This window comes from Hemitrygon akajei, chromosome 29 (genome assembly GCF_048418815.1).
Source record: "Hemitrygon akajei chromosome 29, sHemAka1.3, whole genome shotgun sequence".
Classification (NCBI taxonomy): Eukaryota; Metazoa; Chordata; class Chondrichthyes; order Myliobatiformes; family Dasyatidae; genus Hemitrygon; species Hemitrygon akajei.
Genome location: NC_133152.1, coordinates 27,775,538 through 27,802,304, shown reverse-complemented (window position 1 = coordinate 27,802,304; position 26,767 = coordinate 27,775,538). Strand labels below are relative to the sequence as shown.

Below are 26,767 nucleotides of genomic sequence, written 5' to 3'. Positions count from 1 at the left end.
TCAAGTTTCAGTGTCATCTATGTTTTTTATTAACTTCTGTTCATTACATATGTGAGGGCACTTCTCAGAACAGTTTGTGGTGCATGGAGACCTTCACATCGCCTGGGAACCTTTCCAACGTCTTGTGAAATTTCCCATTTGTGGCATCATGTCAGTGCTCAAAAAAATTTGGATTTTCGGACAAGGGGTAGTCAACTTGTATTTTGTAAAAGCAACATCTAACATGTGGAACTGAAGTGAATTCCACAGCTGTTCTCCTGCAGTGAATGTAGTTTCAACACAAGTGATTACAGTCAACGTGAGTTGCCTGCAGACAATGAGGGACCCAAATTACAAAAGTGACAACAAGACATAGGTTGCATGTCACTGTTCATCACTGTATATCATTATAAATGCAAGTTGTTAAGAAGTAGTAACCATGTCAAGGCCTGGGTTGATAGATGGCAAGCAACATACATGCCACAGTAGTGCCAGACCACAACAACATCCAACAAAAGAAAATTTAGCTATCACCTTCTGACATTCAAAGTCATTACCATCACTGAATCCAACACTATCAGTATCTTGGGCATTACTAATGACCAGAAACTGGCTAGATTAGCCAAATGCACAATGTGGCTACAAGAGCTGGTCAGAGGTTAGGAATTCTGTGGCAAGTAACTCACCTCAAACCCCCCCCAAAGCCTGTCCACCATCTACAAGGCTCAAGGCACGAGTGTGATAGAAAATTCAGCTGGATGATTGCAGCTTCAATCATACTCAAAAAGCTTGACGCCATACAGGACATAGCAGTCCACTTGATAGGCACCCTATCCATAATCATTCACTCACTCCACTAGTGATACAGAGTTTGTACCATCTACTGGTGCATTGCAGCAACTCATCAAGACAACACCTACCAAACCCTTTACCTCATCAAAGCACAGGAATACAAGCACTGGAAGATGCCCTCCAAGCCACACACCATCCTGTTTTGGAAATATATAACCATTCTGTCACTGTCACTGGGTCAAAATCCTGGAACACATTCCGTAATAAGGGTTGTAACAACCCTTAAATGAAAAACAATCTTCAGCTTGACCCTTTCAACAGATTATGAGCCTCTTTATGGAGTCTCTGTTCCTCAAGGTCCCACAGCAGTTACACTTATTACTCCCATTATTTAGTGTTTGCTTTTACTTCACAGCAGAATGGAATAAGTTTTTCAGACAAGCATTCCCTATTATGTGTATTTAATATTTAATAAATAAAACAAGCACTACAGCTCACTGTAACTGCATATCATAAACTGATAATTATAATTAGCCACAGCATAGCTATCTGGCATATTGTGTTCATCACAATAAAAATATTCTTTTTAATTAAATCCTACTTCCAGCTGTTGTTTTATAACTTAGAGTGAATCCAAGGAAAGTATTCAATCCAGACAGAGTACCTAGTGGAGTACTGAAGACCAGTGCTGATCAACTGGCTGGTGTATTCACGGATTTTTTCAACCTCTCGCTCCAGCAGTGTGTGGTATCCACCCACTTCAAGCAGGCTTCAATCATACCGGTGCCCGAGAAGAGCGAGGTAACCTGCCTAAATGACTATTGCCCAGCAGCCACTCACATCCACAGTGATGAAGTGTTTTGAGAGGCTGATGCTGAAATGTATCAGCTCCTGTCTGAGTGGTGACTTGGATCCACTCCAGTTTGCCTACTGAAGCAACATGTCCAAAGCAAATGCCATCTCATTGGCTCTTCACTCAACCCTGGAAGATCTGGACAGCAAGGATGCTCTTTATCAATTACAGCTCAGTATTTAATACCGTCATTCCCTCAAAACTAATCAGTAAACTCCAAGACATTGGCCTCAATACCCCCTTGAGCAATTGGATCCTGGATTTCCTCACTTGCAGAGACCAGTCAGTTCAGATTGACAAAAAAATCTCCACCACAATCTCCATCAGCAAAAGTGCACCACAGGGATGTGTGCTTAGCCCCCTGCTCTACTTGCTTTACACCTATGACTGTGCAGCTAAGTACAGCTCCAACACCATATACAAATTTAATGATGACACCACTGTTGTGGGCCACATCAAAGGTGGTGATGAATCAGCATACAAGAGGGAGACTGAAAATTTAGCTGAGTGGTGTAATAACAACAACCTCTCACTGAATGTCAATAAGAACAACGAGCTGATTGGAGGCTTTAGGAGAGGGAAACCCGAGGTCCGTAAACCAGTACTCATCAGAGGATCGAAGGTAGAGAGGGTCAGTAACTTTAAATTCCTGGGTGTCACTAACTCAGAGGACATGTCCTGAACCTATCATATAAATATTATGGCAAACAAAGCCCAACAGTGCCTCTACTTCCTCAGGAGTCTGCAGAGATTTGGCATATCATCAAAAACGCTGACAAACTTCTAAAGATGTGTGGTGTACTGACTGGCTACATGACAGCCTGGTATGGGAACACCAATACCTTTGAGGTGAAAATTCTACAAAAGGTAGTGGATTTAGCCCAATACATCATGAGTAAAGCCTGTCCAACCACTGAGCACATCTACATGAAGTGTTGCCATAGAAAAGCAGCATCCATCATTGAAGATCCTCACCACCCAGGCCATGCTCTTTTCTTGCTGCGGCCATCAGGTAGAAGGTACAAGTGCCTCAGGACTCGCACCACCAAAATCAAGAACAGTTACTACCTTCAACCATAAGGCTCTTGAACAAAAGGGAATAACCATACTCATTCTATTTTGGTGCTCTCAGACTCGATGGTCTCATTTTAAGGACTTTATCTTGTTAATTCATGCCCTCGTTATTTATTATTATTTATATTTGAATTTGCACAGTTTGTTGTCCATTGATCCTGTTTACACTTACTGTTATATAGATTTGCTAAGTATGCCCGCAGAAAAAAGAATCTCAGGATTGTATGTGGTGACATGTATGTACTCTGATAATGAATTTTGCTTTGAACTTTATTTGTTTCTTTTCCCTTCATCTCCAATTGTGCATAACATTATTTAATGAGAAAGGTTACTCAATTTCCAACCATGAATTTGCCACAATTTACTGCTTTAAACCCTACCCAAGATATTTCAAAATGATAACAAGATCTTCGTGCACATTTGAATTTCCAACATAAAATAACACTCATTCCTTTTTTAATCAAATTTGATCAAATTATTACAGCAATTAATTCAAAGAGGGAATAATTAAGTGATGAGAAAATTACATGCAATTTGTGCCTACTCTCCCGGCCATTCTTCGAGCTTGCCCTGTGCAGACCTCAAGAGTTCCATGATTTATTTCCGGTATTTTTCAAGTTAGATAACGTCAGCTTAAAGCACCATATAACCCAAGGTTACAAAGGAATAACTAATCATCTAGCCTGCCTAGATAGAATTAGACTCAGCTGTAATGCTGTTCAAATCTTTCTGCTTAAGGTCATAAATAAGGAAAGTATCAGAGTACCAATGCCATATCCATGGAACTTTCTGGTTGGATTAGATTAGAAAAGTACTGGCCTAATAGGGAAGAAACTTTAGCAAGTCCAAGAACTACTGGGACCCTGCCCAGAGCGGAAGTGGACTATTTATCATAACTGGGCAACACAACTGCTAGATAATTGACAATATATATTATACAAGAGGATATTACTGTCACCAAGTAAATTTTGAGGGTCAGCTTGCCCAAATTAAAAGCATATTAACATTCAAGCTACAGAAGCACAGCAGAAAATGAATACTATGTGATAAGCAACTCCCTATCCTGATCCCAAAAGCTCCCAGTCATCTACAAGATTCAATTCAAGAGTACAACAGAATAAACAGCGCTCAGCTCAACAAGTGAGGTCACAATAGTCAAAAATTACTGGCAGTCCATTTGACACATCCTAGTAAATTACAGAAACACCGCTGAGAACAACCCTCTGCTACTGATTTAGTTTAACCTCTTACAACCAACCACAATGGATTTCATAATCTTATCTGATTTTAAATTATGGCTTTGTTGGCTTCTTTTCTCTAATCTCTTCACACCTTCCAAGATATTGAACTCCTCCAATTCAGACCTGGAACATCTTGATCTTAATCTCTCCAAGGTCTCAAATTTTGAAGTTCTACATCAATACCTCTTTAGTTTTCTCCTACAAGATATTCTTTTAAAACTTTTATCTTTAAACAGGCTTTAGGTCACTGGCAATTAAATTTGTATTATAATGCTTTTGTGAAGAGTTAATTGCAGGCACTAAATAAATGTTTATTGTCCTCAACTGAATATGCTTTCACTTTCAAAACAAAAAAATAAAGAGCAGGAACTGAAGGAGCCAATTGTGTCTTCAAGCATAATACATCATTAGGTAAGATTATGGCTAATCCAAGCATGATGGGAACACCACTTTCTCCCACAGCCTCTCCATTTTATTTCGAAGTTTAGCAATGTCTGCCTTAATCTGAAACTGTGACCTTTAGTTCTAGATATCTTGTTAGAGGAAGCATTCTCTGGCATCCATCCTGTCAAGCCCTCAGAAACTTAAATGTTTCAATAACTTCATCTTCTAAATTCTAAGCAATATAGGCCCAATCTTTCTTCATAGATCCATCTTTTCAACCCCCAAGTTAATTTAGGGATCTTCCTCTGCACTGCCTCCAATACAAAAATATCTTGCCTTAAACATGGAGACAAAAACTGTTCAGAACTGTAAATTTTATTTAAAATATCACTACTTTTGTACCCCAAATCCATAGCAGTAAAGCCCAATATTACATTATGATTTGTACTTGCATGCTGAATCCTTGCATTTCATGTACTATACCATAAGGCCTAGGTGTCCTTGTATCACAGCATTTTGTTGTCTCACATCATTTAAATAATATTATTACTCATTCTTCCTTCCAAAGTAAAGACCTTCACATTTTCCTACATTACTCTCCATCTGCCATCTTCTTGCCCACTCATTTAGTGCCTTTGCAAACATTTTGTATTCTCCCCACAACCTGCTAACCTATCATCAATGTTGGTCTCTTTCAGTTATTAATAGATTATAAAGAGTTGAGGACCCACCACTGTGGGTTTTGATACCAATTTAAAACTGATCCATCTTGCTTAACTCTGATTCTCTAGCATTAAACATTCCACTATCTAGTCAATAATTATGATCAAGTTTGTACCCTTACCTTTTTCAACAACTTACATAGCACACTTTGTAAATTCATATGCACTACATCTACTGGTTCTGTTCTTTTCCACTGTGAATTATATTCGCCAATAATCCTAGCAAATTTATAAACATGATCTGTCTTTTATAAAATAATGTAGATTCTGCTTAATAAACAAGATTTCCTGTTATGCAATTATCTCCATAATAATAGATTCCAATAATTTCCCAATGACAAGTACTAGGCTAACTGGGCTACTAATAATGCCACCTCATTGGCTCTTCACACAACCCTGGAACATCTGGACAGAAAAGATGCATACACCTGGATGCTCTTTATCGACAGCTCAGCATTTAATACCATCACCCTTTTTCTCATTTGTAGACCCCAGATAGGTCAGATTGGCAAAAACATCCCTTCCACAATCTCCATCAGCACAGGAGCACCACAGGGATATCTGCTTAGCCACCTGCTCTACTCGTTTTAGACCCAAGACTGTGTGATTAAGTACAGTTCCAACATCATATACAAGTTTGCTGATAACATCACTGTTGTGGGCTGTATCAAAGATGGTGATGAATCAGGTGGAGATTGAAAATTTGGCTGAGTGGTGTAATAACACCTTTCACTCAATGTCAATAAGAACAATGAGCTGATTGTGGACTTCAGGAGAGGGAAACCAGAGGTCCATGAGCCAGTAATCATTGGAGGACCAGAGGTGAAGATGGTCAGTAACTTTAAATTCCTGGGTGTCACTATCTCAGAGGTCCTGTATCTATCACAGAAAAATGTTAGCAAAGAAAACCAACAGTGCTACTACTTCCTCAGGAGACTGCGGAGATTCAGGATGTCATCAAAAACCTTGACAAACTTCTATAGATGTGTGCTGACTGGCTTTATCACAGCTTGGTATGAGAACACCAATGCCTTTAAGCAGAAAACCCTACAAAAGGTAGTGGATTCGAGCCAGTACACCATGGGTAAAATCCTCCCAACCATTGAGCACATCCACATAAAACATTATTGTAGAAAAGCAGCAAACACAAAGAGCACTGCAGATGCTGTGGTCAAATCAAGACATACAAAGAAGCTGGATGAACTCAGCAGGTTGGGCAGCATCCGTTGAAAGGAGCAGTCAACGGATGCTGCCCGACCTGCTGAGTTCATCCAGCTTTTTTGCATGTCTTGTAGAAAAGCAGCATCCTTCATCAAAGATCCTCACCACCCGGGCAATGCACTTTTCTCACTGTGGCCATCAAGTAAGTGAACTTTGAACTATAGTTTCCTACTTATTTTTCTAATCTGCCATTTGATGATGAGTTAGTTTAAATTCCATCTTCCTAGAGCCCTTGATTACCTATTAGTATTAGAATGTATTTAGTAATCAGTATCATAAAGACCAAGAATCTCGGCCATTTCTCAATTTCCCATTATTAGTTCAGCAGTTTCATCCTCCAACAGACATTTATTCCATTTTATAAATGCTGAGTGTGTGTATGATTTTTAACGTAATATATTATTTGAAAGAAGGATGAGAAGTGAGTTGATAGAGGTGTACAAGTTCATAAGGAGCATAGATTGAGTGGATAGCCAGAGACTTTCCCCAAGTGAAAATGGCCAATATGAAGGGGGCATAATTTTAAGGTGATTGGAGGAAAACAAAGTTTTTTTCTTTAACAGAGTGATGAGTATGTGGAACACACAGCCCAGGGTGGTGGTAAAGGCAGATATATTAGGAACTTAGGCACATGGATGATAGAAAACAGAAAATGCCCATCCAAGTTATTTTCATTTGCCAGAATTCATCCAAAATCTTTCCAAACCATATACCTGTCCAACTGTTTTTTTAAAAAAGTTGTTATTGTACCTTCCTCAGTTTCTCTGACACCTCATTCCAAATAAATTCTACCATTTGTGTAAAAAAAAAGTTGCCCTGTAGTTTCTAATAATTCTTTACCCTCATGCCTTAAAACTATGCCATTCATTTCTTGATCCTCAACCCTGGGAAAAGAGCCTGAGTGCATTCACCTTATCTATGACCCTCATGACTTTATATACTTCTACAACATAATTTCTCAGTCTCCTAAACTCCAAGGAATAGAGTCCTAGCCTGTCCAACTTCTTCCTATAAATCATCATCTCAAGCCCTGGCAACACCCTTGTAAGTATTTTCTGCGCTCTTTTGAGTTTAATAATTTCTTTCCAATAGCAAAGCAACCAACACTGAGCACAATACTCAAAGTGTGGCCTCACCAGCATTCTGTACAACCACACCATGACCTCTCAACTTTTATACTTGATGTCCCGACTGATGAAGGCCAGCATGCCAAAAGTCTTTTCTACCTGCAATTCCACTTTCAGTAAACCATGTACTTGTACTCAAGGTTCCTCTATGCTACAACACTCCCCATTCACTACTATTCCACATAGGATCAGTGTTTTAACCCCAGCTGTTCCCACGGTTGAACAGTTAAAACATAATTTTCAAAATTTTTGGAAAGTAGGTGGGATTGCAACTTAGAATAAGATGTAAAAAGGATATAGGGGATATAGACAAGCTTATTGAATGGGCAAGAACAAGGCAAAATAGAACATTCTGAGGCTATCCTCACTATTTGCTGTTTATACTTTCAAAAGGCCTTTGGTAAGGTACTGCACATGAGACTGCTAAACAGAGCCCATGGTATTACAGGAAGGATACAAGCACCCACAGATGATTGGCTGGCTGGCAGACGACAAATAGTGGGAATAAAAGAGGCCTTTTTTGGTTGGTTGCTGGGACTAATTGTATTCCACCAGAGTCAGTGTTAGGTCCACTACTTTATAAGTTATACGTTAATGATCTTGATTACAGAGTTACACACACAAAATGCTGGAGGAACTCAGCAGGCCAGGCAGCACCTATGAAAAAGAGTACAGCCGATGTTTCAGGCCGAGACCCTTCAGCAGGACTGGAGAAAAAAACTGAGTAGAGTTAGAAGGTGGAGGGAGGAGAGGGAGAACCATCTCCTTTTCCCTTTCTCACCTTAGCTCCTTGCCTACCCACCTCTGTGCTCCTCCCACCTTTTCTTTCTTCCAGGGCCTCCTGTCCACTCCTATTAGATCGCCCCTTCTCCAGCCCTGTATCTCTTTCACCAATTAACTTCCCAACTCTTTACTTCACCCCTCCCCTCCAGGTTTCACTTATTACCTTGTGCATCTCCCTCCCCTCCCCCTACCTTTTAACTCTACTCCTCATCTTTTCTTCCTCCAATCCTGCTGAAGGATCTTGGCCTGAAACATCGACTGTGCTCTTTTCCATAGGTGCTGCCTGGTCTGCTGAGTTTCTCCTGCATTTTGTGTGTGGTGTTCAGATTTCCAGCATCTATAGATTTTCTCTTGTTTTTGATTACAGAATTGATGGCTTTGTGGCCAAGTTTGCAGATAATACCAATTGTTTCCAATTGTGGGGCAGTTCAGGACAAGAAGGCCGCCCGTTTACAACAGAGACGAAGAGGAATTTCTTTAGCCAGAGGGTGTTGAATCTGTGGAAATCATTGCCACAGATGGCAATCAGTGGAGTCTAAGTTATTTGGGTATATTTACATCACACATTGATAAAATTCTTGATTAGGAAGAAAGTCAGAGGTTTGGAGAGAAGGCAGGAGAATGGATTGAGGGGGAAAATAAATCAGCCATGATTGAATGGTGGAGCAGCATCAATGGGACAAATGGTCTGATTCTGTTTCTATGTCATATGGTCATCTACTTTGGTGCATGTAACAGAAAAGTAGCACATGTTAAATGCTGAGGGACTGGGTGAATATACAACTTCGATGCTTCTTCATGAATCACTAAAAACCAATATGCAGGTGAATCAAGCAAGTGGGAGCAAAAATAATACATTAGCTTTTATTATGTGATAGCTTGTTTATGGAAGCTTTACTGCAATTGTGTAGGCCCTTGAAAAGGCCCACCTGGTGTATTCTCTACAGCTTTGGTCTCCTTACCCCGAAAGAATATACAGTTGACCGTCATCTGCGGGTTCCGCATGCGCGGATTCAACCAACCATGGACCGGGAAAACCTGGAAGTTCTCTCTCCAGCACTCGTTGTTTGAGCATGTATAGACTATTTTTTCTTGTCATTTTTCCCTAAACAATACAGTATAACAACTATTTACATAGCATTTACATTGTATTAGGTATTATAAGTAATCTATTAATGACTTACAAGTACAGGCAGTCCCCGGGTTATGAACGAGTTCTGTTCCTGAGTCCGTCTTTAAGTCGGATTTGAAGTCAGAACAGGTACATCTGGTATTATGTAGCCTCAGTTAGTAAAACATTTGTCTTAGTATATAGTATATATTTTACCTTTCTATGCATATAAAAGACTTAAGAAACATATGTATTTCAATAATTAAACCACTGTCTTGCTTAGTAATAATTGTAGCTTTCATCGGGGCAGGGCCTTTCAAATGCTCCATTAAAATTGTTCCGATCATTGACCGACTGTAGACTAACGCTTTTCCAATGACCAATGGCGTTTCACCTCTTTCCAATCGCTTTATTACTTCCACTTTATTTTCAATTGTGATCGTAATTATTTTTGTGAACAGAAACACTGCGGATTCAGAGCTGCGCCAGGTCGTAAAGTCTACCACACTGATACAGGTTAAGTAAGGTCCGGGGTTCCGTTGGGTCCTAAAGACCACCGCATTGAGACAGGTTGAATAAGGGACTTGAGCATCCGCGGGGAGTCCCAGAACCAATCCCCCGCGGATTAGGAGGGCCGACTGTACTGCCATCGAGGGAGTGCAACAAAGGTTTAGTTGATTGGTTCCACAAAGGCAGGTTTGCTATACAAGAAGAAAGTCAATACCCTGGGACTGTATTCCTCAGAGTTCACAGAAAAAGCGGAAATCTTATCAATACCTACAAAATTCATAAAATGACTAGATAAGGAAGGTACAAGGAGACATTTATCACCTGAGGAGTCTAAGACCAGTAGCACAGTTTGTGAATTTGGAATCGGCCATTTAGGTCTGAGCTGAGGAGAAATTACTTCAAAGGTAATAAGCATTTGGAATTCAGCATCCCTTACAGCAGTGAAAGCTCAGTCACTATATTAATATAAAATAGAGATTGATAGTTTTCTGGGCATTAAGGAATCAAGGGATATACAAAGTGGTACCATAATCAGACAAACGACATCAAGCTGATGTTACATTTTAATATTCACACATGCTTGGTTAGCTACTAATGATGCAGCCAATTGATGAAGTTACTCTCAGAAAAATCTACCTCTGCTGAGTTTTTCAAAATGTCTGCTCTTTAATCTACTTCCCCATTCATTTTGCCATCAAATCAATATCTTTTAATTTTAAATTTAGGATTGTAATTGCAAACTCCAATTCATCATCTAATCAAATTTGGAATTTAAGCATATTGTGATCACTTTCCTATGGAATCCTAGATCAATTTACAGGTCTAAATAATCTGCTCTTTGGTTGGTTCCACAGTGTATGACTTTTAAGAACTCGCCCAAATAAAACTCTCCCAATATAGTTTGCCTGATGTAATTATTGAATTATCTTCCTCACAAGCTTCCATTACTTCATGTATACACAGTTTTACATTACCTTTACTGTTAAGAGGTCCATTTACTACTACCAATGAACCTTTCTATATTTTATTTCACCCAAACTGATTCTGGGGCTGGTTTTCATGTAGAGTGCTTGATAGTAGCTCAGTAAAGGAAATCTGGATCAATTTCTTTTGTTTCAGTTTAAATTATAGCTATTTTTAGACAATAAAGGATATGTAAAGCAGAATCAAACGAGCATTCCCTCGGGGACTCGGTTTATCTAGTATGGAGACAGCCTTTCTCGGTGCTTAATTAAAGTGGCAAAGTTGTATGGGTTCCAAACCCTTCACATTAAAGAAGAAAACAGGACGGATTTCTATGTGCTGATTGTTATCCACTGACTGACAATGAGTAAGGATTATAATGATGTCCTACAACTGAATTACGTGCTTACATTGAACATGAAACGGGGAAATAAATCTAGACGCTGTCTTCCCACCCTGCATTGCGTAGTACACAACGAGCTAGCTATCCACCACCTGTTTTCTATAGCGAAATGTAGCTCGGCCTTTAAACAGAGATCCCTCCCGTGTGTGTTCTTTTTCTAAACAATGACTCGCGGGATCACAATGGGAAAAGAAGAAGTGTCTGGAGACAGAGGTGGGAATGTCCCCAAACACTGCCAGTGGAGGCCGACCCAACCACGCTCTGCCATAACGGCTTACCTGCTAAAAGCCACGAACTCCTGCGGCCTTTGTTCCCCCTACACCGCTTCTACTGTAGCAAAACTGGGGATTCTTAAGGGCCACGCGTGAAACAAGGCCGGGATCATAGTATCAGGGCGACGGGGCAAGGTTCAGCTCCGGCCCGGTAGGGGTGAGATAAACAAGGTTCGGGCGTGAAATACTGCAAGCAGCCATGGAATTATAGGCTATCAATGATTAAAAGGGGAAAAGAAAGTTGCACAAAGGTCCTTTTTTTAATTTTAAAAGACGGGAGGAAATATATTTATTCGTGGCTAGTTATTGTCACAATGAGCAAATACGTGCAACTGAGACAACTAGTGGCAACTTCTCAACAGTGCACATTATTCTTACTCGCCTCCAACAGGCCGCACAGGACGGTGTGCCATATGGCCAGGTTTGAAATACAGTTAAGAACATTTTAAAATAAAACCAAAAGTAATTTGTTAGTTAGACCTATGTAATTTTGACACGTTGGTTGTAAGCATATGGGAGGTAGGCAAGTGGAGAGTAGTAACTTATAAGCAATATCTAATTGAATATATTTGAAATATCTTCATTTTTCAATTTTTAATAAGCTGACACTATTACATTACTTACATCAGCTCTCCAATATTACTTATTCTATAGTATTGATTTTCCCAGACACCGCAAAATGTTCAAAACTGCAGAATATTCACATAGTAGAAGAGGTGATGTGAATTGGGGAGATGAGGAGAAAATGCCCAGATATGTATACAATATTACAGTGGTAACCAAAATAAATATCTCCAATGATCCAAAGAAAATAATACTAAACTGGTGGAAGAAAGTATTGGGTAAGATTCAACATAAGCAACATGGTGGAAATGAAGACTAAATGGATAATGGGTAACCTTCCAAGAATGTTCAAATACACATTACAAGCAATACCTAAAGAATAGGGTAAAATAAGAAACTGGGTGTCACAGCTATAAGTTTTGATAATGCTAAAACATCACGCTGAGAACCGATGGCATGTGGCAGTTTCACTGCCAATTTATAAGACAATATGAATATCTATTGTCCAGTTTTAATCAACTGGACAAAGCTCAGTTTTAACTCTGGATGTTGATTGTATCTGTCAAAAGGTGGATGCAAGGGAAGAACTGAGTAAGTAAATTTTATATTTCCTTTAAGAATCTTCTGACTCCTCCCCACAGATTCTTGGCCCTCTCTGCTTCAGTCTTCCTGTGATTATCTCCTAATCATAAAGCCTTTTTCCTCCACCCTCCTTTTCACATCTCTGGCCATGGTCTCTGCTCTCAGATCCCATCCCAATGCTGATGCATTCAGCTGTCAGCTTAATACTACTAAGATTTTAGAAAGGTAAGGCTTGGGGAAATTAAATAAGACCACAATTGCAAAGCTCTATTAAAATAAACCCCCTCTCATCGACATCAACTGAAAAGGGGGATAGTATCTTAAGCAAAATGGTTGGTGTAATTTAGGAGATGAAAGAAAAAGTAATGGATGGAAGTCATTATAAGGGACAGAGGGATAAGAACAAAATATGAAACAAAATAATCCTGTTGAAATAGGAAGCTACAAAGGAGAAAAGATATGGAAAGTCAAAAGGAAGGCTGAAATAACCTTCAAGGAGAAGAAAAAAATAAATGGGCTGAGGATGGGGAATATAGGTGATACAGGTTGCAGGAGTGTGAGAGTTGAGTAAAAGATCAAGAAACTGATGGAGGTAGAAAGCATGCAAAGGAGAGTGTGGGGAAGGGTGGATGGGGATTGGAAGTTGTTTAAGAGGATTAGGTGAACAGTGTAGGAAAAGGAGATTAAGAGGTTGCAGATTCGGGAATAAGTTGATGTTCAACACAGCGAAGTGTTGAGGAGTGGAGGTCAAAGCAAGAGGTTATATTGGAAAGTTATTTGTGAAGGATGTCAAAAGGTAGGATGGAAGCATAGAAAGTAAAGGTAGTGGGTGGGAAATTAATGGAAAAAACCAGAGGTAGGAGGGCTTGAGGAAGTAGGTTGAAGCACGAAGTCTGGGGTTCCCATTGTGCAAGAAAATGCGTTGGTGGGAGCCTGAGATGTAAGAGGCTATAGTGGGGAAGAGAACCAGAGACAAATGTAGAGGATGGCTATCAAGAGATAGAAGGTTGGTTTAAAGGTGGAAGTACGAGGTGCTGAGGAGGTGCTTAATGTAGTAGAGAGCAAATGTGGGGAAATACAACATGATAATTTTTTAATGTCTTGCATTGTATTGCTGCCACAAAGTAACAAATTTCATGACATATGTCAATGATAAAACTAATTCTGATATTGAGAAGTTAGAAGCAAAAGAGTCATGGGGAGGTGTTCACAGTATGAAGAGAGGAGGTAGGAGGATGTGGGGTAGAGGTTGAGGAAAAATGGTTAAGGTGGGACCATGTGAGATGTACAGGTTAGGAGGGCTGTTAGGGGATAAGGAAGTTGAGTATTTGGAAGGAGATAAAAGTAGGAAGGTGTCTGGTATCAAGTTGAGATATGCAAGGAAGGAGGAAGTACAGGAAAGTAAGCAACTAAGACGAGGAAGGAGATATTCAGTTAAGTAGAAGAGTGGGAGAAGAGGAGGCCAACTGAGAGGAGGTTAAAAATTAGAAGTGTGTGAGGAGGGAATCAAAGATGGAAATAGTTAAGCAGTGGGTGGAGTGCTGGAGAGAGGGTAAAGTGAGAATAAGGCTAAGAATTAGGAGGATGTAGGAGGAGGTGATAGTAGCAAAATGGAAGAGAGGATCTAAATAAGAAGGGGAAGAAGAGGTTGACTTTGGAGAGTTTTGGGGAAGGAGGTCCAGATGTTTATGTGGGAGGGAGAGAGACTGAGACAAAAAGGTTTGGAGACGGATATGAAAGGTTAGGTGAAGTCAAGAGGTAAGAGGGCTTGGGGAAGTGATAGAGGATTGGAAAATAGAGGGGAAAAGTTCAGGTTACAGGGTTAGGGGATGAGATCACAAGAATGGAAAGATTAACAGGAGGGTGTGAGCAGAATATGACTAGCGGCAGGATTGTGCAGGGCAGATTGCAAGACATTCAAGTTTAAGAAGTATAAAAGTGTGGGGATGAAGGCTGAGAGGTGTAAGTGCATTGGGTACAAGGCTGGATCATTAGAATAATGTGGAGGAATCAGTTATGGTAGTAGTTTGTGGAGAAATCAAGAAGTATGAACCTGAGAGGGGAAGAGGCTCCAATATTGTCAAGTGTAGAGGCTGGGGAGAAAAACATGTAAATATTACTTAAAATTGTCTGTTGATTCTGAGATTCGGTTGCTAAATGTGCTTTAAGGTACATGCTGAGATGTTGCTCTAGATGAACGAGTTTGCCCATGGGTGAGCAGTAGCCTTCCATCTTGAGTTATCCACTCCAGCCTATACCAAGTGAGATAGGAACTTAGGTTTTGAATTCCAAATTGACTTTGAATGAGAACCAACAGCACGTGGAATTTGAGACCTCATTTGAAACATTCATCCGATAATTTTACGCATCACCAAAGGATTACAAAAACCAAGGATACTTAGTGACTAGTCAGACTGTTAATGCTTCCAATACCTCACACTATCCTCCAAGCAAAGTTTGTGAAGGTACATGTTGGATATATTATTTTTGTACAGCCTAATACATTCTGGTTGTTATAACACAGCCTGTTTGGAATGAGCTGGTGCCATAGAAGCTGATCGCTCTTCTGACCTTCATAGCCACAGACAGCTGCACTGTCAGATGATCATGGATACAGACAGTCATATAATAGTTGGCATTAGTTGAGGTTGCCAGTTTAGTAAAGCACTCCAATCCACATGTCCTCACTAAAGCCCTTATCGGATCTAAATGGCAACCTCACAGTAGGTGTAACATGGATGCAGCCTTCCTAAACACTGCATACATATTCTTCCCTGCTGCTTCTTTTTCATAATAGTGATATACATTGCAGTATAGTTTGACAGGAATAAGGTTAAAAAACCACCATTGCTCCCAAAAAAACGTTGTCCTTCTGAGGAATGGGAGCAAATGACAGATATAGCAGGAACAAAAATATGAGGTGTCCTTCCCTAATGCAGTCCACATCAAACCCAAGGATGTTTATGGTTATTTCTCAAAATTTGATTCTAAACTTCTCTCCATCTGCAGTCATCATCATTCAAACTTTTGGTGGTCTTGGGTTTCTGGTATCACGGAAAGGTCACTGCAAAGAAAGAGTCCTTAAGGGAAATGAAGAATGCAAGGTTGACAAATCAACAATCTGGCTGGTCCCACACACCCACACCCTCCTCTAGTTTGCTAGGTGACTTGCTATTATAAGTAACCAATACAGCAAGTGGGTAGCAGAAAAATCAGGTGGCAGGTGAGAGGAAAATGTGCAGAAATGTGGCTGATATGGAATGCTTAGACAGCCAGCATGGAAACGATGGGTTGAAAAGCTTCCTATGTGATTCTTTTTAACTTTTTACGTACTCCTCTTTTGAACACCCCAAATGAATCTGCCTCAAAGCAGATGGCAGTTCATTATAGATCCTAACCACTTGCCATGAGGGAGGGAAAGGAAACAAAATAAGCTCCCCTGTAATTTAGTGGATGTTAGTGATCATTACTGTTTTAAAGGTGCAATTTTCAGTATTGTATCACGTGAATCATTCCAGTCAATTGTTGCAACAATGGTTTAGTGTGGAAGATGCCAGAAAGTTGATTCATTCTGTGGAAGAAAGCTACAGTACTAATAAATTTGTAAATGGAAGGAGGAGCTTACAATGAATACTGTGCTAGCTATAGCAGATAAAATGGAGCAGATACTGCATCTCATGGGTCAGAATGGAGGAGAAATGTATAATACACTAGAATTCAGCATTTGGTGCAATACAAGTGCATTACAAACCAACCAAAAACAATTAAATAGTTAACTTTTACAGTTTCATGTGCAACGAGGATCAAGGAGATCCCTTTGACATTTCATTAACAAAGCTAGAATTGTTAGCAGAATGTTGCAGTTTTGTAGACTCGAGAGACTTACTCATAAGATACTAAATTTCATATATGTCATTCACAAAATGGAGAAACTAAAAAGCAAATACTATCTCATCCTAGGTGAGAGGAAGCAGCCAGTGGAATACTACCCAGGCATGCTTCATTCATTTCAAGGAGAAAGCCTTGAAACCAAGCTGGAAAGACCAACTAAGGCAGAGATAGTTGCTGCTTTGGACACACCTACCCCTCACATATCCAGCATGACATATGTTGAGAATCCCAAGGGACATGCTGAGAAATGTTTAGTCCCAAATTCGGTAGATCAGTCTGGAAAAGTGTGTAGTAGTTCACTTTGTAAGGTCAACTTGAAAGCAGAGTACAGGTTAATGACAGGGTTCTTAATGTGGAGGAACAGAGGGAGTTTGGGGTCCACTTTCATAGATCCCCCAAAATTGTAGTACAAGTTTATAGGGTGGTTAAGAAGGCTTATCGTGTGTTGCCTTCACTATCGGGGGATCAAGTCCAGGAGCCACAAGGTAATGTTACAGCTCTATAAAACCTTGGTTAGACCAAATTTGGAATATTGTCTTCAGTTTTGGTTATCTGAATATAGGAAGGATATGAAAGCCTAGAGAGGGTGCAGAGGAGATTTACCAGAGTGCTTTCTGGATTAGTGAGCAAGCTTGGGGTTTTCTCTTTAGTGTGAAGGAGTATGAGAGGTGACTTAATAGAGGTGTATAACATGATAAGAGGTGATAAGGGGCATAATTTTAATGTGCAGAAGATTAGGCTGGCATGGACTAGATAGACTGAAGGGCCTGTTTCTGTGCTGTAGTGCTCTATGAACAGAAGCTGAAAGTCCAAATGCAGACGAACAAAAACCTGAAGTGAAAAATGAACAAGGTCTCCTTTATGGGGTACTGATCATTTAATATGATCTGCAACCAGATCGAGCCAAATCAAAGAAGTATGGAAATGTTTAGAAAGTGTACGACACTTCCTGTGCTTCACCAGCTATTAAACAAAGATGACATAAATACTAAGATATCTAGAAATTGAACAGGAGACAGCCAGTAGAACAGATGTGCAATAAACATGCTACCATGAAGAATCTAACATATAATAAAGCCAAGTCCCACAACAGACTGACACCAGATGTGGCAGACATGAGTGATGACATATCATACCCCAGATCGTATCAGGCTATGAATGGAACTGGGGTTGGGCAGGTGCATCCAATATTGAAGAACTTCTGCCACCTTGGGAAGACCACTAAAGAGGCTTTTTGTCAGCAAATTTGCTTCACATCAAAATTTCTAAAAACAGAAAATGTGACAAACAATTCAAGTAGAGTACATCAACACTGCAAGCTGGTAGATGAAATTAGGAAAAACATTTCAATAAATAAAAAAGTCTCATCAAATCATTAAGCAATGATAAATTTTATACTAAATTGTTGTAAATTTTAGACTTTAAATACATTATTAAAGCTAATATTATGTTATGGATTTGGAGCTACAAATTAACCTGCATAAGTGTATTAGAATTCACATCAATCCACTTAATTTAATGTTGTTTAAAATTTAGAAGTATAATTCCTCATTTAAACTGGATGTTTGACTGTCAATCTATTTGATTCTGATGGTAAAAGTTTCAAAAATCAGCATTCCCTACCAAATCTTGTACAAACAATGGGTACACAAATAACCCTTCTCGGGCTTCCAGCTGGGACAGATATCAATTATAACGGACATTTCGATGACACACTCTGCCATCTTCTACAGGGATGAATACACATTCAGAAAACAAACCCAGCATTCTTGTATTTTCTAGTTTTATTTCAAATCTCCAAATTTTTCTATTTTAACTCATAAGCTTTCATTCTGCTCTAATAGTGGTTCACTGAAAAATCCAAGTACCTGTGCTGTTTTGTTCTGTTATATCATACCAACACACTGTCATACATTTCTGCAGAAGCTAGAACCGAACTGTTGATGCTACACTTCAAATCCAAGAATTCTTGACTGTTCTGAGGTAAAGATTTGCTCATCCTGTCCAACTTGAATTGAAACCAAGGTCACAGTGGCAGAAGATTGTTTTGTTTTATACCGGCATTAAAAGTAAATTAATATATTTTATTGATAAGTAGGATTGTAAAATCAAATAAATAATGGGTTATAAAAATATTTTTTTAATTATCTACTAAGCTAAAAGACTTCAAATATACCTATACCAACAATACAAATGTATGTTATAGATATGTCATGATTCTTTAATGTTCCTTGAATTATCACCACCTTGCATTGTAAACACTGATCAGCACCCTAGAAGATTTTAATTATTCATAAGGTTTGTTTAAAATGCTATATACACTGTTTAAAGTCAAACTAAAGTGATAAAAGATCAATATTATTTAAATGTACTTTTAAAATCTAGGTTATGTAGGCCAACAAGCTATGGTACAGAGTTTACATATCAAGCAGAGTATTAAGGGATACAAAAAGAACAATTCAATTTAAATCTAAATTAGTCACAGAATTTAATTGTCTTGGGTTTCCAATGCAAAAGGAAATAGAGTTATTCTAGTAATACCCAACATCTGTCTCATGCCATTCAAGGTAATTAGGTAAACCTATTTTAATAAAATGGAAATTATTTTTAGTGATAGTTCATCAGGAGGGTCATAATTTGAAATGGAATTCCTTCCAACAGAAATTAACTAAGTGTCAAAAGTTGGCAAAGCATTCACTATAAGTTTCTGTACCCCTAATATTTACCCTTCCATTTCTGAAGGAGCCAAATAATGTTTTTTAATAGTTTCAATGGCCAAGTTACACCATTACCCTGTCTAAAAAGTCATAAGCAAGTCTAGACTGTGAGTATCAACAAGTTTTTTTTGGCTGTGATTAAACCTAAGTCTGCTCTTGCTCAATATTTACAGGCATACACCAATTAAGAACCTGACATTAACTATTCAGCACAGATCAAGAAATAAATCCAGGACAGTTGGGACTGTACATGTTCATCTGATACCAGCAGAAATTTTACCACGAGGCATTTAGGAATTTGCATCTCAGATTTATATATCTCAAAAGTCTCCAACAATCTATAACAGGCCAAAATAAGGAAACTGGGAAGTAGACCTAATATTTGCACATATTAGAAATGTGTTCCTATGAGTAATTGGTTATTACATAAATTCATAATCCAAGAAATTACTGAAGATATGAATTTTTCCTCAGCAAATTTTCAAATCTTAATCTACAGATATATACTATTGTTATTTGAACACTGTAGTTCTGTGTTAAATCATTCAATTCAATTCTTGGATTTATATAGTTTCTGCCTGTTAAGATTCTAAGAATTCAAATGGAAAAACTAAAGTTTGCATTAGATGGGAAGTTAGTTATGTTGAGAGCAAAATACATGGACTGAAGATCTTGGTAATTTACAAGATCGGCATTACAAGTACATATTTCCCTGGTTTATATATTACATATTTGTTATGATTGGTTTGTATGAATTTATTATTTAATTCTATAATTGGTAATTAAATGCATCACACCATGAATTAGTAGGACTGTTGATTTCCAATGTGCTAAAATTACAAATGCAATGAAGTCACCTAGTGAAAACTGATCAATAGTGAAATCCAACAAAGGTCAGAGAGTTGCTGTTACAATTTTCACAAATGAATGATTGGTAAAAATAGGATGTACACAAAATGGATGTTCTTCTAATAAAGCTTACCAGAGTAATTTAATCAAAAATAAGTATGAGCACAGTAGGTCAATGAGCAGAGGGTAGCAGATGGTGCTCAACATAGATAGGATTACAGTTACAGTCATAGGAGTATAGGAAACTGATACAGGACTTTGTGATATGGTGCAACTCAAACTACCTGCGTCTCAATATCACCAAGACCAAGGAGATGGTGGTGGACTTTAGGAGATCTAGGCCTCATATGGAGCCAGTGATCATTAATGGAGAATGTGTGGAGCAGGTTAAGACCTACAAGTATCTGGGAGTACAGTTAGACGAGAAGCTAGACTGGACTGCCAACACAGATGCCTTGTGCAGGAAGGCACAGAGTCGACTGTACTTCCTTAGAAGGTTGGCGTCATTCAATGTCTGTAGTGAGATGCTGAAGATGTTCTATAGGTCAGTTGTGGAGAGGGCCCTCTTCTTTGTGGTGGCGTGTTGGGGAGGAAGCATTAAGAAGAGGGACGCCTCACGTCTTAATAAACTGGTAAGGAAGGCGGGCTCTGTCGTGGGCAAAGTACTGGAGAGTTTAACATCGGTAGCTGAGCGAAGGGCGCTGAGTAGGCTACGGTCAATTATGGAAAACTCTGAACATCCTCTACATAGCACCATCCAGAGACAGAGAAGCAGTTTCAGCGACAGGTTACTATCGATGCAATGCTCCTCAGACAGGATGAAGAGGTCAATACTCCCCAATGCCATTAGGCTTTACAATTCAACCGCCAGGACTTAAGAACTTTTTAAAAGCTATTATTAATGCTTTTTGAGATAGTGATTTAGATGCATATCATTTTTTTTTACTGAGTTAAGTATTGTATGTTATTAGTTTTGCTACAAGTGTATGGGACATTGGAAAAAAGTTGAATTTCCCCATGGGGATGAATAAAGTATCTATCTATCTATCTATAAAGTAATGTAAATAAAAACTTATGTTTATGGAGTGCCCTTCATGACCTCTGAATATCCTAAAAGTAGTTCACAATCAATTATATGTCTTTTTAAGTATAATTATTGTTCAAGGAAAATGGCAAAAAAAAGATATGAGAAAAAAAATTCCAGCAGGGTTTAGTTCTGTCTTACAACTGCTAGTTTTGTATTTTAAGTCAAGGAAAAATTACAATATTTAAATATGTGATTATCTATATTACTTAGAAACTTTTTGAGACGTTGCAATGTAGTCTCATTTGAGAAACAAAATTGGTTGGGACTTTATTATTATTAAATAAATGAAGAGCCAATGCTATGGAAACAACTGTTTAATTGTTCATCTGATGGTCCATATCTAATCATATCAGATCTGGTCTGGAAATACCTGATGAAGAATGGATGATCACTATTATTCATTCATAAAGCAAATATAATAAGATAAAATGTCCCGAGCAACACACACAAAATGCTGGAGGAACTTAGCAGGCCAGGCAGCTTCTATAGGAAAGGGTAAACAAGTCCTGATGAAGGGTCTCAGCCCAAAACATCAATTGTTTAATCTTTTTCATAGATGCTGTTTGGCCTGCTGAGTTCCTCCAGCATTGTGTGTGTGTTACCTTGATCTCCAGCATCTGCAGATGTTCTCTTGTTTGTAAAATGTCCCAAGGTTCTTCTGAAGAATGGTAACAAATAAAATTAAACATCTTGCCTTGTTGGAAATATGAGAAGAGATCAAGTAAATTATAATGAACATTATAAAGGAAAAGAGAAAGGAGGTAGCCAAAGATTTTACAGTGAACAATTGCAAATTTTCAATTAAGTAGCTGCCACGAGTAAAACAACCAAAATTAAGGATGATTCAGTGGTCACATTAGGAGGAGCAGAGAGACGGGTTGTGGGGCTGGAGGAGATTACACTGATAAGGAATAAAAATATCATGGACAATCAGACAAGGATCAGAATATTAAAATTTAGACATCATCAAACTAGAAGCCACTATAGGTCAATGAGTTTGGGTGAGAGGTGAACAGGATGAGGTGTAGGTTTATAGAGGATGGAAAATAGAAAACTGAGATTAGAGATTATTTAAACCTTGGGAATTACAACATAATAAAGGAGGGTTTCAACAACCTTTGAGCTGATGCAGGAACAGAATTAAATATTTTGGTGATGGAACAGGTGTTGATCAGAAGTTCATTTTGGAATCGGATATGAAGCCAAAGTTATGAACTATCTGGTTCAACTGCCAAAGGAAAAGATAGACTCAGTGGTTAAGACACTGAATTTACAGTGGGAGCAAAAGCTGTTCTTTGGCATTGGTATTCCCAGAATTTTAGTTGAAAAAAATTCTGTTTATCCACATAGGGATGTCAGATGCTCTGTATTTCAAATTAATGCATTGGTTGAATACAGAACACAGGAACAAGAATAGGACATTTAAGCCTATGGATCTGTTCTGCCATTCGTTAAGATCATGGCTAATCATCCATCCCAAAGCCATTTTCTTGCACTGTTCACATATCCCTTAAATGTATCATTTAACATCCAGAAAACTACTGATCATTGTTTTGAATGAACTCAACAACTGAGCTTCAACATCCCTCTAGAGTACAGAATTCTAAAGGTTCAAGACACTGAGTGAAGAAATTTCCCTTATCTCAACCTTAAACAGCTTAACTCTTACTCTGACACAATGACCCCTAGTTCTACCAGCCATGTTAAACAGAGCCAAGTTAAACATCCTCCTTCTGTAGGTTCTGTAAGAAATTTAGAAGTTTCAGTGACTAAGACGAAGGCAATACATTGAATATCTTGACTATCCAACCTGAGTTGGGCTGTAAGTGTCAAGATCTTGTGGGGTCGAGGGTATATTCTGGTAAAAACATTCGGGATTGGGTTGTGTCACACTGGTTTGGCTCAGAACTTTATCAGGTCAAAATAATTTGCTTAGTGGTACCGCATGACCTCTGTTTTTGATAATACCTGATGGTTAATCTCAAATAGATCAATATATTTATGGAGATGACTAGATTAATTCAAATGTAGATTAAGTTATAAATTCATAGGCACTGATTGAGTTTAGGTTGGCTGTGGATGGGTCAGAGTTTAGTTTTATATCTGAAAAGGGCTGCTTATAACAGAAAAAAACTGTAGAATTTTAACATGATTTATTGGAATAGTACCAATGAAAGACAATTACAGCAAGACACTAGTATAACTTTGGGAAATGCACTTTCTGTATAAGAAGTACCACACAACAAAAATATTTTCTCCATTTCCATGCTCTTTATATTACTATGTCTTCCCATGTAAAAATAAAAATGAATACCAATGGTAAAAAATCAGCCAGAATTGATTTATATCAGATACAGCTAATTGTTATGAAGGATATGCTATGATAGTTCAGGGGATATAGTAAGTGCAATGAAACTTGGTAAAACTGACACAAAAAGAAACCTTGACAATGGCTAAAGTTTTGTCTTACAGAAAAGGAAAATAGTTATGGTTATTAAGGCCAAAGTCAGCATGGTTTTATCAAGGTGAAATCTTGCCTGACAAATCTATTGGAATTCTTTGAGGAAATAACAAGGAGGATAGACAAAGGAGAATTGGTGGATATTATGTACTTGGATTTTCAGAAGGCCTTTGACAAGGTGCTGCACATAAGGCTGCTTAACAAGATAAGTGCCCATGGTGTTATAGAAAAGATACTAGAATCGATAAGAGGATTAGCTGATAGGCAGGAGGCAAAGTGTGGTAATAAAGGGAGCTTTTTCTGGTTGGCTGCCAGTGACTAGTGATGTTCCGCAGGTGTCAGTGTTGGCATTGCTTCTTTTTATATTTTATATTATATGTTAATGATTTTGATAATGGAATTGATGGCTTTTTAGGCAAGTTTGCAGATGATATGAAGACAGGTGGAGGGGCAGGTAGTGTTGAGGAAGCAGGAAGGCTGTAGAAAGACAGATAGATTAGGAAAATGGGGAAAGTGGCAGATAGAACAGAGTGTCAGAAAGTGTATGGTCATGCAGTTTGTAGAGAAATAAAAATGTGGACTAATTTCTAAAAGGGGTGAAAATTCAAAAATCCCAGGTGCAAAGGGATTTGGAAGTCTTTGTGAAGGATTCCCTAAAGGTTAACTTGCAGGTTGAATCGGTAGTGAGGAAGGCAAATGCAATGTTAGCATTCATTTTGAGAGGACTAAAATATAAAAGCAAGGAAGTAATGCTGAAGCTTTATAGGCACTGGTGAAGCCTCACTTGGAGTATTGTGAGCAGTTTTGGGCCCCTTATCTAAAAGGATGTGCTAACATTGGAGAAGGTTCAGAGGAGGTTCTCGAGAATAATTCCTGGAATGAAAGTGTTATCGTATGAGGAGTAAATCAGAAACATAAGAAAGTCTGCAGATGTTGGAAATCCAAAGCAACTCACACAAATTGCTGGAGGAACTCAGCAGATGAAGAGTAAACAGTCAATGTTTCGGGCTGAGACCCTTCTTCAGGAGTGAGAAGGAAAAGAGAAAATGTCAAAATAAAAAGGTGGGGGTTGGGGAAAGGCTAGGTGGAAGATGATAGGTGAAACCAGATGGGTGGGAAAGGTCAAGGGCTGGAGAAGAAAGAATCTGATGGAGAGGAGGGTGGACAATAGGAGAAAGGGAAGGAGGCGGGACCCAGGGAGAGGAAGAGGCAGGGGGGAATGTGTTCGCCAGAAGGAGAAATTGATGTTCAAGCCATCAGGTTGCAGGGTACCCATGTAATACAAGGTGTTGCTCCTCCACCCTGAGGGTGGCCTCATCTTGGCACAAGAGGAGGTCATGGATTGACACGTTGGAATGGGAATTAAAACTTATGAGGAGCGTTTGATGGTCCTGTGCCTGTACTTGCTGGAATTTAGAAGAATGGGGGGGGGGGAGATCTCAATGAAACCTCTTGAATATTGAAAAGCCTAGATACAGTAGATGTGGAGAGAATATTTCCTATAGTGGTGGAGTCTAGAACCAGAGAGCACAGACTCAGAATCAAGGGACATACATTTAGAATGGAGATGAGAAGGAATTTCTTTAGCCAGAGGCTGGTGAAACTGTGAAATTCGTTGTCACAGGCCAGAGCATTGGTGCATTTAAGGTGGAGGTTGAGAGGTTCTTGATTAGTCTGGGTGTGAAAGGTTATGGGAAAAAGCAGGAGAATGGGGTGGAGAGGGCAAATGAATCAGCCATGATGAAATAGCGAAGCAGACTCAATGGACCAAATGACCTAATTCTACTCCTATGTCTTATGGTCTATCATCCATCTCCTACCCTCCCTACTGTCTTTTTGTGTCTCCTTCCTAGTTCTGATGATAGGTCTTTGACACAAAATGTTAGCTCTGTTTCTCTTGCCCCGGATACACACTTGTGAGTCTACAATTTCAATTTTTATTTAACTATTCCATGTAAATGGTGAGAGATTGGACAGCTCAATGATGCAAAAGGATCTAGATTTCAAAACACATGATTCACAAATGGCCAGTATGTAGGTACAAGAACTAATTGGAAAAGCGAAAAGAATATTATTGAGAGAACAGAAGATAATGGTAAGGAAGTTAGGTTTCATTTATTTAAGGCCTTTATAATAGCACATCTCAACAACACTATTTGGTCTCCAAGGAAGAATGTTAATGCACTGAAAGTTATTCAGGGAATGTTTACTTGTTTAATACTGAAATGAGCAGATTGACTTATGAGGAAAGGTTTGTCGTGCAAATTCTGTTCTTGAGTTTAGAAGAATAAGAGCGGGCTTGATTTAATTGAAGGATCTTAGCAGGGATGATGTGGAGAGGAAGATTCTTTTTAAAAGAGTATAAGACATAGTGGCAGAATTAGGCCATTCAGCCCATTGAGCCTGCTACACAATTTGAACATGGCCGATTTATTTTCCCTCTCAATACCATTCTCCTGCCTTATCCTAGAACAAGGACCTATTGCTTTGGGGGAAAAAAAGGGTCATCCACTTAAGACAAAGATTATGCCAAATCTTTTCTTTCAGTGAGTCCTAGGTCTTTGGAACTCTTTTCCTTTAAGGCCAGTGGAGACTTTGCATGTTCTTAAAGCAAAAGTTGACAAGTTTTGTAAGCAAGTGACTGAAAGATAAATATACATGAAATGCATTGAGGTTTCAATTAGATCAGAAATAATCTACTCAAGATCTGAACAATCTTGAGAGGATAAGGGTGTATTTCCACTCTTAATTTACATGTAGTATAAAATGAAATCTGTTGGAAATATTTGTAGTGACTTTGGAGAGGAAAAAACACTGCTTCAGCTCTATGATCTTCAATTAAAAACTGGCATAAAAGAAGAGACACTAAGTTTTAACAAACATGGCAGGAAGAATGATCAAGGGTATTAAAGGACAAAAGGACCTCTGTTTTGTCAGTGTGAATGTTCCAAGCTTCTGGTCCCTTTAATTTGCACACTCACTCAGCACTATCTCTCTGTCCATGTATTTATGGAGATACAGTGCAGAATAGGCCTTTTTGGCCCTTTATGCCATGCTACCCAGCAAACCTCTGAATTAACCTGAGCCAAATCATGGGACAATTTACAATGACCAATTAACTTACTAAGCGGTATGTATTTGGACTGTGGGACGAAACTGGAGCACCGGAGGAGACCCATGC

The 26,767-nt window shown here is 38.8% G+C and overlaps 1 protein-coding gene across 4 annotated transcripts in view; it reads right to left on the bottom strand.

Moving 5' to 3' along the window:
- Window positions 1-26,767, bottom strand: part of LOC140718374 (putative oxidoreductase YteT) — a 241,374-nt gene that overhangs the window by 200,534 nt on the left and 14,073 nt on the right. For 2 of the 4 annotated variants that reach the window (XM_073032010.1, XM_073032013.1), the window contains exons 1-2: window positions 11,442-11,742; window positions 9,361-9,443 (exon numbers count right to left, since the gene is read on the bottom strand). The exons of 1 other annotated variant lie outside the window; for it this stretch is intronic. The gene's annotated coding sequence lies outside the window, so the exon portion shown is untranslated. Of the gene's footprint in view, window positions 1-9,360; window positions 9,444-11,441; window positions 11,743-26,767 lie in introns of those variants that run through there. One more of the 4 variants, XM_073032011.1, reaches the window with a different exon arrangement.